The sequence below is a fragment of the Juglans regia genome, chromosome 6 (genome assembly GCF_001411555.2).
Source record: "Juglans regia cultivar Chandler chromosome 6, Walnut 2.0, whole genome shotgun sequence".
NCBI classification, from domain to species: domain Eukaryota; kingdom Viridiplantae; phylum Streptophyta; class Magnoliopsida; order Fagales; family Juglandaceae; genus Juglans; species Juglans regia.
This window is the reverse complement of record NC_049906.1, coordinates 25,729,846-25,743,606: the sequence shown is the minus strand read 5'-3', so window position 1 is coordinate 25,743,606 and position 13,761 is coordinate 25,729,846.

The window sequence follows — 13,761 nt, the reverse complement described above, 5'->3', positions numbered from 1 at the left end:
AGCAAAGAGTCTTTGCAGAAAATATTAAATTACAATTTCGGGACGATGGTTTGGTATTGTTTGATCCAAGAACAGGAGAACTTAAGAATCTTCCAATATATATATGACGAAGGCTCGGAAAAGTTTAAGCTGGTGAGTTACAGAGAGAGCCTAGTTTTAGTTAATGGATGGAGGAATGTGCTTGAGCAACAATACACTTGATCATTACGATATTGTTATCACCGATTTGGACTATGTATTATTATTTATGTATTCCAAGAGTAGTACTATAGAATTACTGTGAAACTGAGTGGTTTCGATGTTGTGATTTTTTTTTTTTTTTTTTTTAAATCTTATCATCTCAAGTAAATGCTGTTGATACGGCACATGTTTAGTAGCTGAAATACGATTGATGATTAGAAAAAGGGGAGAAAAAGAAAAAAATAAATAAAACCATACCCCTGATACCATATAGAGAAAATAGGAGAGCAGAATTTACGGTAATCATTACAATAGTTTTGAGCTTTTGGGATGATTTTTCCATTGAAACTATTCGAACATGTAAATCATCATTTTCGGACGGTCAGTTAATCTAACGCTCCGTTCCCGGAGGTCCGGAGAGTTAACTCTTAATACCTCAAATCAACTTAAATAGTACAAATAAAAAAATCCGAAAAATCCAATAAAAAAATTAATCAATTTAATCAATCAAAATATCTAGGTTCCTTCATGGGCACAATAAAGAAAATATCAATAACATAAATTAAAAACTCTCTAAAACTCGAAATTATCCTTAACTCATCAAATCAAAATATCCAAAACATAAATTCAGTTTACTAACTACAACTCTCAAATAAGCACTTGTACCCTCGGGCACTTATTCCACTCTGATCATCACACCTGCTAAAACTTTCTACTCTTGTTCTCCAGCTGAACCATCAAAATTATCTAAAACATATATGGAGATAAGGGGTGAGTTATCAACAACTCAGTAAGCAGAGGATATATACTAGTATGTAAACATGAGCATTTACAGAGTTCAGAATGCAGAACAAAAATATTTTCTTTCAAAATGCAGAATCAGAATAGTGTTTTCAAAATGCAGCGTCAGAACATATTATCAAAAATATCAGAGCGAAAGTTCAAAAATATTCAACATCAAAATCCCTTTGGCATAGCATAAACTGAAATATCACATCTTATCTTATCATATCAGAACAAATACCATGTTTAACCCCCGTGGTAGGGTTGTGCAAACCCCGGTAGCTAACCGAGCAGAAACAAAATGTGAATCTTTCCCTTATTCATTCTCGGAGCCCCGAGTGTGCACATAGAAAAGACCACGCAGAAAACCACTTTGTTTCCAAAGTGGGTGCACCAGAAACAAAAAAGTTGGTACCAACCCGAACAGAGGCCACAGTTTTACACCCGTGGTGAGGTCAGAACGGAACAGAAATAGAAACAGAATGTTATGCCAGAGGTTTTCAGAAATCACATCAGATCATATCAGAGTACAAAAAATCTTCAGAACAGAAAAAAATCATTACACAACATAATTTATACACAAAATTTCATATTCGCTCTCTTTTTCAAAGTTCAAAAACAGAATGTCAGAAATAAGCTCATGTCTACACCAGTCATGACAGAAAATAATTTCTTCTTAAACAGAATCTCATGAGTAATGCAGAACAAATAACTGAGGCAGTTCAAATTTCTTTTTAACATCAAATATGTATATTTTCCAAAAATAACCTCAGCTCATTTTATTTTAAATGCAAAGTCTAGCATAGGAACCCCGCTTACCTGAACTTCTTAGCTTTTTCGAAATTCCTCAAAAATGTTGGACAATAATTAATCGTCACTTATAAAATAATCACGTAATTCTCATAAATTTCCAATTAATCAAGTATTTCGATATTTAATCCTAAGCTTATAAAATAACCTATTTCATTCCTCAAAACCTAAAATTACTAATCATCACTTTCTAAAATCGCCAATGCTAATTTAATACAATGACTAAAACATTTAAAAGTCAGACCTATTTATTAATGAAAACAACTTATGAAGTTTAATACTAAGTGATATAATTATCCCAAAATATTTTAAAAACAAACCATAACTATTATTAAAAAGACTAAAATATATCTAAAATGTAGAAATAACAATGCACCAATATTGTTTACTCTTAAAATAAACATTTACTTAATAACATGTTAAAATACTTAAGCGATTTAAGGTAAGTACAAGTAAAAAAATTTCGTTAAATAATAATAAAAAAAAAGCCTTAATAGTAATTTAAAAGTTTAAAATAAAATTTCACAATTACTAAAATAATTTGCTACCAAAGTACAATTTGAAAATCCTATTTATTGTCTGTAAAATTTTCTTATACCACCCGTATAAACCAAGTAAAAACAGACCAAAAAAAGATATCAACTTGAACACATTCTAAAACTAAGGGTAAAACTGTAATTCCTATTCAAAAACTATGCGAAATATAAGTTACGTAGACTGCAAATGCATTCACACAGTCTCGGTGCAAAAACCATAAGAACAGGGGCGCGAGGTACTCACTGCCAAGGGAGGAGCTGCGCGCGACGTGGCGAAGAAGGTCACGGTGGTGAGGCACTGAGAGAGAGAGAGAGAGAGAGAGAGAGAGAAAGATGAGTGAGAGACCTCACGCAGAAAGAGAAAGGGACGGAGAGATGGCTCGGCGTGAAAAAGGATGAAAACTCACTGTGGGGCAGCGAGGCTTGCGACGGTCTGGGGGCTGGGCGTCGACCTGGCCCGAAGGTGGAGGCTTGTCCTCCGGCGTCTTTTGATGGCAGTGGCGTCGAAGTTGAGGGGGCTGACAACGTGGCTCACGGTGGGGTTGCTTCCCCTGTTTCGGCGTGCAAAAACGGAGTCCTTCACATCCCAACGTATCAGCGGCTTGGTGCGGAGATGCAGGGTAGAGCAGCGTCAAACATGGTGGTTTCCATCATGCGGGATGTGATTCGAGTGTTTCAGGCTGGGCTCGATCGTGGTAGTGGCTGGGATGCAACGCGGTTGTCTTCGCGTTGCACTACGGTGCAGTGGTGATCTGTGCAGCGGCGCCACTGGTTAAACCGTGTTGCGATACGGGCTTGGCTCGTTTGGGGCAGTGGTTCAGGTGCTGCACAGCTGCGCTATGGGGAAGGGCTCACGGTGAAGGAGCCAGAGGCATGAAAAGAAGAAGCGGCACTCTAGGTTTTTATTGAGGATGAAGAACGGGAAAATAAATAGATGAAAGGATGACCGAAATAAATACAGAAACCCTATAGAGCCGAGAGAGAGACGTGCACGCGGATGTGCCGTGTGTGCATGCACGACGTGCACGAGAAAAACAAACTTACGGGAAATAAGAGATAAAGACCGAAAGAGAAAAAAAAAAAACAAAAAAATGAAACATGCGGAAAAAAAAAACTAAATAAATAAATAAACGAGCGCAAAAAATAAAATAAAAAAACACTACTCAAGTCCGTACTATAAAACTTAAAATATCAAGCTAAAAATAAATAAATAAATAAAAAATCCATAGTCCAACTATACCAATTTTGGGTCCGAGTGTTACAGTTAACGTTCGAACTATGACACTAATTTAATAAAAAATTTAATCAATTAAAGAATTAATAATAGTATTCAACAATTAATTTTTAAAAGAAAGATATAATGCATAATTAATTAAACTTAGAAAACATCAAATATTGTCTATACCAAAAATAAAACTTGATATAAAATACTATGTCCTCAACTCTTTGAGGACATCCTCAATTGAATCTACTTTTGCCTCTATCTGTGTGAATCGAGTAGATATCGTCTCTTGAGTCCGAGACACGCGATCAATGGCACCCATGAACTCTATACGTACGCCTCTGAAGGCAATCTGGATCTTTGTACGCACTATATTAGCAATCTGATCAGCAGTAAGAGTGTGTGATGCCTTGGGCTGCTTGGATGTCTGACTGGTTGATACTCCATGATCAGTCGGGTGTGCATTTGTAGTCTAAGAATCGACCAATTCTGTGGTAGGAGCACAAAGACGAATTCTCGAGTGCCCCGTGCTCCGTGACAGGGTGGAGGCGTTGATCGGTCCAATCAGCTCTCGAATTCGCTCAGCAACAACAGGTAAGACCCCAACTAACAATAGGAATCGTGTGATTAGGAGGCCGAACAGCAAAATATCTGTCGTAACGTATGAAACCTCTGATCGCATCCTAGTGAATATATAACCCACTGGGTCAATAGGCATCATACAAGCGACACGTATCATAAATCTCGCCCTATCCATGCCAACCTTCGTCTTGTGCTGCCGAGGGTCAATGTTGTGGGCGATGATTATGTTCAGAATCTTGAAAAAATTTGATAAATGAACATGTTTGATGCTCTGCATCCCATCATAAGGAGGAGCATCTGGACCCACAACTGTGACGCCCCCAAATTCCACTTGGGATCGGACGGACATTTGAAGCGTCGAAACATGCAACACAAGGTTACCTGCCCCCGTTCATGACATATAAGATGCAATATTCCTAACATGCATCTAGCATTATGCAATATTCGCAGTAGATAATTTTTCTTTTTAGCAATACTATGCACCAAACCGAAATATCCCAAATACTTAAAACATACTTCATTCATAATGACGTACTAAACAACTGAGATCACAATAATAGTCCATATGGCTGTGATCAAAAGAGTGCTGCAGATTGAACTCCACAAATACAAGTAGTAACCTGAGGTAACTACTGTACTACCATCTACGTCGCACTATCGCTTAATCGATCGTTTCCAGATGGTCGATTCTCCTTCAGATCCTGTAATAAGATCTACGATTCGGGGGGAAAGGTAGTTGGGACTACCACAGTGAGATTTGATTACAAATCTCAGCAAGTTAACAAGAAACTTCCACACAGGTTAATGATGCATGCATGGCAGTAAAAGCATGAATGCATAATCAAATCATAAGTAATCATAACATAACTTAACATACAACATAACATAACTGGCATAACTTAAACTGAAACTGAAGCTTAGCATGAACGTGACTTGAAACATAACATGAACGTGAACATGTATAATTTGAACATGAACTTGAACATAACTTGAACCTGAGCATGACATAACATAAATGTGAACTTGGAACATAACGTGAACGTGAACATAACATAACATGAACTTGAAACATATTCTTGTCTCATAGGATTACCATGATTGCGTAAACGTAAACTTGAACATAACATAACGTGAAACATGACTTGAACTTGGAATCTTATTCAATAGACTTAATCATTAACGTGACCATATGGGTGCTACACAGGTCCCCTTGAGCCGTGTGTCCCTGCCGATTACCGCATCACATCACAGGTTTCTATACCAGCTGTGAGTGCGTTAATACATACTCCACAGTTGTTGTGGCCCCACGTATTCTACGTGTCACAATTGCTGTGTCTCACGTAGTGTATGCTCCACAGTTGTTGTGGCCCCATACTTCATGCTCCACAGTTTTTGTGGCCCCATGACTTATCTGTTTGTGCCACACTTGCTATGGACACACGTAACATAATGTGTGGCACCATCGGCGTTAGTGCCTGGCGCGCTCCTGTGACCAGCTAATTAGGCCCCATTCGCAACCTGTTGACTGTACTTCGTCAACCCAGGGAATTTCACACATATTTAGACACTCCAGCGTGAACAAAGGAGTTCCACTAGGATATTACCCCATCCTAGTGCTTAGGGTCGTGATTGACATGAATAACTTAACTGTCATACATGACATTTCGTAACGTGACGTAACATGAACGTGAAATAAAAGACAGAAGTCCTGACGTAGCATAACGTGACATGAACTAAGATGAAAGACATGACATACTTCGAGACATAAATGTAACAGAGAACATTTCATAACATGGCATACATGTAACATGCAACATTTCGTAACATGGCATACCATATAACAGACAACATTTCTTAACATGACGTAATATGTGACAGTGAATATTAAGTGACATGAAATACATATAACAGATGGCATACTTAACATGACATACTTGCAATGTATAGCAATACGTGACATAATATCTTGTGTAACAGATGAATAATTCATGACAGAATAAATTATGTGTAACAGATAAATATGTAATGGCTTGGAATGGCATATATGATAACATGCATACATACACTTTAGTTCCCTTACTTATCACTCATACACATTAAATTGATAGTAAGTTAAAAGCTAACTTACCTCGATCTTTGCGCTTTGAGATAAAACTCAAGTGCGATCACGGGAAACTGAAAATAGTGATTTCTAAAAATTAGAACTTAATCACTAACAATTAGGAATATGGAAAAATATCAACTTAGAGTAAAATTACCATTTTACCCTCTACATGTAGGAAAATGACCATTTTACCCCTACCTTAAGGATTTTGCATCCTAACTCCAAAAATCACTAAAATTTACATATCTTATGTAAATTTTGTCCTAAGCTCAAATATCAATTCAGAAAAATTTAAAATTAAACACAACCATCAAAACTCTATATGGCCGAAACTTACAAGGCTATTTCCTTTGCTTTTTGTTGTAATTCTTTCAAATCTCAAAACTCATGATTAAACCAAAATTTTTTTTCTACTACACACATAACATATTCTTAAGAATAATCATGTTTTGAATCATGAACAAAAGTCATCAAAATCACTAAAACCATACTTGAAACTTTTTGGTTTTTCTTCTAAATTCAAAACAGAATTTGTTTCTAACTTGTTTTGATCAACCTCTTGATCCATGACTTATAAACATGTGATCTTCAAACCAAAACATCACATGGTTTAAAATGATGTTCTAAAACAGATCCATGCTTCAAACTCAAGATCACATGGGTAAACATCAACCAAACCATAAATTTAGCCAAGAACATCATCACTTTGGCCTAACCGAATATCTCCTTGCATAAAATTTCATATCTTCGAAACTAACATCAAATATCTTCAAAATAACATTCTAACATGTATGTAAGAGGCTTAGGATCTTCCAATAAAAATATCAAAGCCATTGGAATAAAATTAAACCATAAAAGATTTAAACTTTCTCAAAACAGAAACTGTTTTGCCTCTTCCAGTTTCTAAGTTTCTAGACCTAAGAAAATATTTCACCAAAACTTTTAATCATATACACATGTTAACAGTACTCCATAAAAATTTCGGACCAAGATCTACTCATTAGCTTGGTCAAAAACTCCAAAATATAACACACTCTCCAGTTTATCGCCCAGAATGACCTTTCTGGGGTCTAAACAACTTTTTACCGATCAAATGATCTCCAAATGGAACGAATAAGGTATCCACGTAAACTAGACTCCAAAATAAAGAACTTTCATGCAGGGAGAGTTGCGAGAAAACACTTACAAAAGCTTCGAAACAGACGTTCAAAAGAGGTACGAAAAACTATCCGAGAGTGTCTTTTGTGTTCTATGAAGGAAAAGTGTAAAGGAGAGTTGCTTTTCGTGGGAAGTGGACTGGAGAGCTTCTTACACAAGCTATGTAAAGTGATAGGACTGAAGGAATGGTTGAGTGTTGGCCTTTTCTTCTCATAAAAATCAGACCAAGATCTTTTCTCAAGGTGGAGTGTGAGAGTGAAAGAGTGAGGTGGCCCTTTAGCTTTGTCTTTCAAGAACCTTCTAGGCCCTTCTTGTAAAGATCTGGCCAGCCAAGTGGGGGTACAAAACTTAGCCATGAAGCAATCCTATGGTGACCAAATTCGTGGGCCTTAAAGGGCCTAAACCGAATGGGCCTAAATTTTGGGGTTTAAAGAGGGTTTGGGTTGCTATCAAGCCCAAATCCAATATCACTTGGTCCAATCAATTTGTCAAGGTTAACAAGGTTGGATAATGATGTTCTAACACAAATTTGAAGGATTAATAACATGTGGAAGTGATTTAATCAAGTGATTAAACACAATGCTATAAATCGGATTAGAAAATGTTTAGAGGCCAACTTTAGGGTTTTGGGGAAACCGTTTAGGGTTTCGATTTCAACCAAAAATTTTAGGCTTTCAATTGGATTCCCACCATTTAGGGTTTCACTAGGATTGAAAACCTCTTTGGTCTGGCACAATTTGGTTGAGTAGATGAAATAAGGTTTTGCTTAAGTGGCATGATCTCACACCTTGATTCCATCAAATCCAACAAACATTCCTCATGGTGCCAAGTGTCTAATATTATTCACTAAGTGTGGCTAAAATCTTACCAAGTGTCCAAATAAAACTTCTCTAACCTAATTTGGACATTCCACACTATGATTTTGAAATACTGCAATTAGTGCACTTATAGAGGTTACTATTTACTCCGAAAAAGTGAATCATAAACTTAACACTAAAAATTTCTAAATATTCATATTAACCTACAGTGAAAATATTATACCGAAATTCAATCTCGAAGTGCCCCTAAAAATAATTTCACAATTTCCAACAGACGTTTCGTCCAGAATTATGAAAATAGGCTATTGTGCCATAAAATCCTAAATAATCCACTGAGTCTAATGGCGTAGACCATAATGCATTCTGACACTTCTAACCACTTCAAATAAATAAAACTCATATTTCTAGCAGCACAGTGAGTGATAACACTGACTATGTTGACAGACTAAAACCTATGCAATTGGTCGATTCGTAAAAACTTATGGGGCTTCCACGAAATTCCTAAAGTCAATAGAAATTCCACCAATGAATTTCTAGCGGGCTGTTACAACAACCAACTGCCTCACCTCTGCATCCGAGAGGCCGTCCAGTCCATGAGGATCAATGTCCTCATCCTCAGCTGTCTGCTCACCAGTTGTAGACTCCATGGGCACCACGTTTGGATATGCAGTCTACAAACATGCATACTGATAAAAATCAGCTAGTATATTTGCCGAGAATGGGAATGAAATACCTTTCATGCCAATAATATATTTACCCTCAGCATCCAGACTGGAGGCTTCAAGCCCTCGATAAAAGTCGGTGACAAGATCAATATATGCCACATACTGGAATGCTTCGTCCATGTGGTCCAAAATCGGTGACCAACTACACTCCACGAATACCGATGTCAAGGAGCAACCCTTGAAGAGAAGATCCTAAAAATCATCGATCTTCACTTGACGCTTCAGTAAAACTTTATGGCCTAACAATGTATTAACCATACTATTAGAAGAACCTAGTTCCCCTGGTCTGGCATGCTTTGACCTTCCCCTAGCAAACATTTGAACCTGAAATTTAAATAATAAAATTAAAAAGATTAGTTACAAAATATAATATACAAAACAATCATAAAATTATATAATTAATGAAACAATATAAATATGTTTTCTATATTCAACCGTTCGAACGCTGCTAATAGAGTTCGAAAGGTTTTGCTTTTGGGTTCTAGACGTTCTAACACTAATAAAGAGTTCAAACGGTAATGTATATAAACAGTCGAACGGTTGAGACACCATTCCCATGAAACTCTTTTGAGTTCTACTCGTTCGACCGGCATCAAACCATTCGACTGGTAATGTATATAGGTAGTGGAACGGTTGAGACACCATTCCCAAGAAAGTCTTTTGGGTTCTAATCATTCAAACGGTATACAACTGTTTGAACAGTGTTGTATATAGGTAGTCAAACGGTTGAGACACAATTCCCAATAAAGCCTTTTCGGTTCTTACCATTCAAATGTGATGAAAACGTTCGAACGGTAACTGGATCGAGCTCAATAATGGCTGAGTCAACTCAATGGCCATTGAAGGAAGAGGAATCCACTGATTCCTTTCGGTTCTTCAACAAAATAACACACACGCAAGGCCGAAATGTCCATAGAACCATTTCGACCTTGTGTTTTGCAGCCCTAGAGTACTAAATCTAAACTTAGAATAAGTTTTATATAAATTATAAATAATAATGGAAAATAACAACAAAAATACTAAATAAAAAATGTACCTCTTTGATAGTGGTATTGTTGGTCGACGATGACAGCGATCAATGGCACCCATGAACTCTGTATGTACGCCTCTGAAGGCAATCTGGATCTTTGTACGCACTATATCAGCAATCTGATCAGCAGTAAGAGTACGTGATGCCTCGGGCTACTTGGATGTCTGACTAGTTGATACTCCATGATCAGTTGGGTGTGCATCTCTAGTCTAAGTATAGACCAGTTCTGTGTTAGGAGCACAAAGACGAAGTCTTGAGTGCCCCGTGCTCTGTGACAGGGTGGAGGCGTTGATTGGTCCAATTAGCTCCCGAATTCGCTCTGCAACATCAGGTAAGACTCCAACTGACAATAGGAATCGTGTGATTAGGAGGCCGAACAGCAAAATATCTGTTGTAACGTATGAAACCTCTGATCGCATCCTAGTGAATATATAACCCACTAGGTCGATAGGAATCATACAAGCGATACGTATCATAAATCGCGCCCTATCCATGCCAACTTTCGTCTTGTGCTGCCGAGGGTCAATGTTGTGGGCAATGATTAAGTTCAGAATCTTGAAAAAAATCTAATAAATGAACATGTTTGATGCTCTACATCCCATCATAAGGAGGAGCATCTGGACCCACAACCAACTGCCTCACCTCTGCATCCGGGAGGCCATCCAGTCCATGAGGATCAATGCTGCCAAATTTTTGGTTGTGGGAAAATTTTGGCGCTCATTAGATTTTCACATTCAAGCACCATAATTAACCATTCAAACGTTTTTGCCAAAATAGAAAAATTTTGGCACCCATTGAATTTTCACGTTCGAACTTCACAATTAGTCGTTTGAAAGGTTGCCGACGATCCAGGTGACAACTTATTCCGCTGTAATAAGTTGTATTTTAATTAGAACGGTGTCGTTTCACGATGTGGGGAACTTATTACAATGACAAAAGTCATCGTAATAAGTTTTAAAACCTACTTTGCCTACAAAACCCCTCAGCCCACAAACTTCTCTCATTTTATCATTTCTTCTTCTTCAACCAACGCCCAAAACACTCATCTTCTCCACAATCCTCCACATTTCCCACCATAATCCTTCATTCTATCCACAAAATCTATAAACATTAGTAGGTTATTGGTTCAAGGTAAGTTGTTTTTTTAAATTTTTATGTAAATTAACTCATTTTCTTCATTATAGTGATAAGATTTGTTTAAACACCATTTTGTAGGTGTTTCTTTAGTTATTTCAGTTTGCACAGCTCATGATATGTCCATATTATGAATTTATCCTCATTGTGAACTGTATATTTGTGTCTTTATCTTCATTATGTATTTATCTTCATTGTGTATTTATCTTTATTGTGTATTTATCTTCATTGTGTATTTATCTCCAAAATAGTTTTTATCATCGAATCTATATATTTGTGTATTTATCTTCATTGTGAATTGATGTTTGGGATGATGGGGAAATGTTTTGTGATTGTTCTCTAGTTCGTATTTTGGATTCGACCGTTCGAACGCAATATCAATTCATTCGAACAATAGTCCATGTTCGAACATGTTCGAACGTTAACATAGAGAACAGTTTGCCATTACTAAATTACAATTATTAGGATACTTAAAATACACTTAATAATTAAAATATAAAATAATACACTTAATTTTAAAACATAATATTTAGGATAATTAAAATACATAATAATTAAAATAGTTAATAATTAAGATTTGTGGATTCTCGCATCTTCTATTCTTGTATATTGTATTCTCGTATCTTGTATTCTCGTCTCCTCTATTGTTGTTGTGTTTTAATATCGTATCTTATACTTTTCATTGAAATAAACCTTTGACCCGTTCGAGACTTATCAATCCTATTGAGCGGCTAATTAATAACTCTTGAATTGTTCAGAGTGGACAATTTGGGATTGTAAAATCATTCTCGCAAACTATCCAATTATATTTGTTGCATCCAACATTATGATTTTGGTAGAGTCATCCTGTTCTTTGGATATGCAGTTTCGATGATGGTGCAACGAGTTATTACTCGTTGGTGTGCACAACAAAATGAGCATATTTGGAGAACTATGGGGAGATGCTGCCGAAATTTTGTTGGACGTGACCAATAATAGCTGGTAGGTTGGTGATTATGATCTTACGATCCCGAATGAGATAGGACCAACTATTTGGTGAAAGGAAGAAATTGCACAATATGTTAGATAATGTTATGTTTCTTGATACATGCGACTGTTTGCAATAGGATATTAGACATGGATAAGAGTTGGAGGTGAGTTAGAAATCGGTTGGGTGAGGATTACAATGTATATGCTATAAGTGTTAAGAAATTTTTGGAGTTCGCATCTTGTACAATTGGCAATGACGGTCGTATTAGATGCCCATGCCGACAATGTAAGAATTTTCGTTCTCATAAGATAGAATTGGTGAGAGAGCATCTGTTTGTCAAATATATTGACCAAGGTTATATCGATTGGGTCTTACATGGAAAACCGTATCCAACGACATTCGAAGTTTGAGATGAAGAAGAAGACATTGATAAATATGTACATCCCAACGTTGTTGGTGACGATCCCGAAGAGGATATGGAGCAAATGTTGGGCGACATTGGTGCGTGAATGTTTATGGATGCAGGTGATACGGACCCATCATATTCAAATGATCTGGGCCATAACACTTTTACCCGCATGTGGAATGATTCACAGTGTGAGTTATATCCATGGTATAAAAGGCACAGAAAGTTGTCATTTACCGTTAAATTACTCAATATAAAATCCATGTGGCGAATATCTATTAAAGCTATTAATATGTTGCTTGAACTGTGTAAAGAGGCATTTCCATAAGACAATATTTTACCCTGCAACTTCTACAAAGCAAAAAAATTGAAAAGATGACTCGAGTTTGATTACAATGTAATACATGCATGTAAGAATGATTGTGTGTTATTTTGGCGGGAGAATGAGCAGCTGAACAACTGTCCTATTTGCCATAAAACAAGATGGACAATTGAGAAGCAGAATGTGCCACGGAAGGTCGTACATCACTTTCCATTTATACGTAGATTATAACGGTTATTTATGTCACGTTCAACGGTTGTGGACATGACATGACACTCATCATCTAGAGTCAAGAATGATAATATTTTTTTACATTCTGCAGACTCTTAAGTTTAGAAGGAATTTGACCAAGAATACCCATGGTTTGCTGAGGAACCTCGTAATGTTCGACTTGGGTTAGCAATAGATGGATTAAAATTCGTTTGGGAAAATGAGTACTAGTCATAGTACTTGGCTAGTTGTACTTATGCCGTATAATCTACAACCGTGCAAGTATATGAAATATCCATATTTCATGATGAGTTTGTTCATTCCAGGTTCGAGATCACCGGGAAATGATATATACATACACTTATAGCCATTAATTGCATAATTGAAAGAATTGTGGGAGAATGGGGTCTTAACATTTGATTCATCAACAGGCAAGTCGTTCAAGATGCATGATACAGTGTTATGGACAATAAATGATTTTCCCGCTTATGGAAACTTGTCAGGTTGGAGCACTTAGGAAAAAATGGCATGTCCGACTTGTAACAAACATATCCAATCTGAATGGCTTACGTATGGGAGGAAACTATGGTTCATGGGTCATCATCGATTTTTACCTAGTGACCATAGATGGCGTGGAAATAGTAGGATATTTGATGACACTGTTGAATGGGGCACCCTCTACCATTCTTGTCTGGCGAATATGTTATTGCACAGTTTGTGGATGTTGGAAGTAATGATTTTGGTAAAAAATAACATGTGAGAAAACGAAGT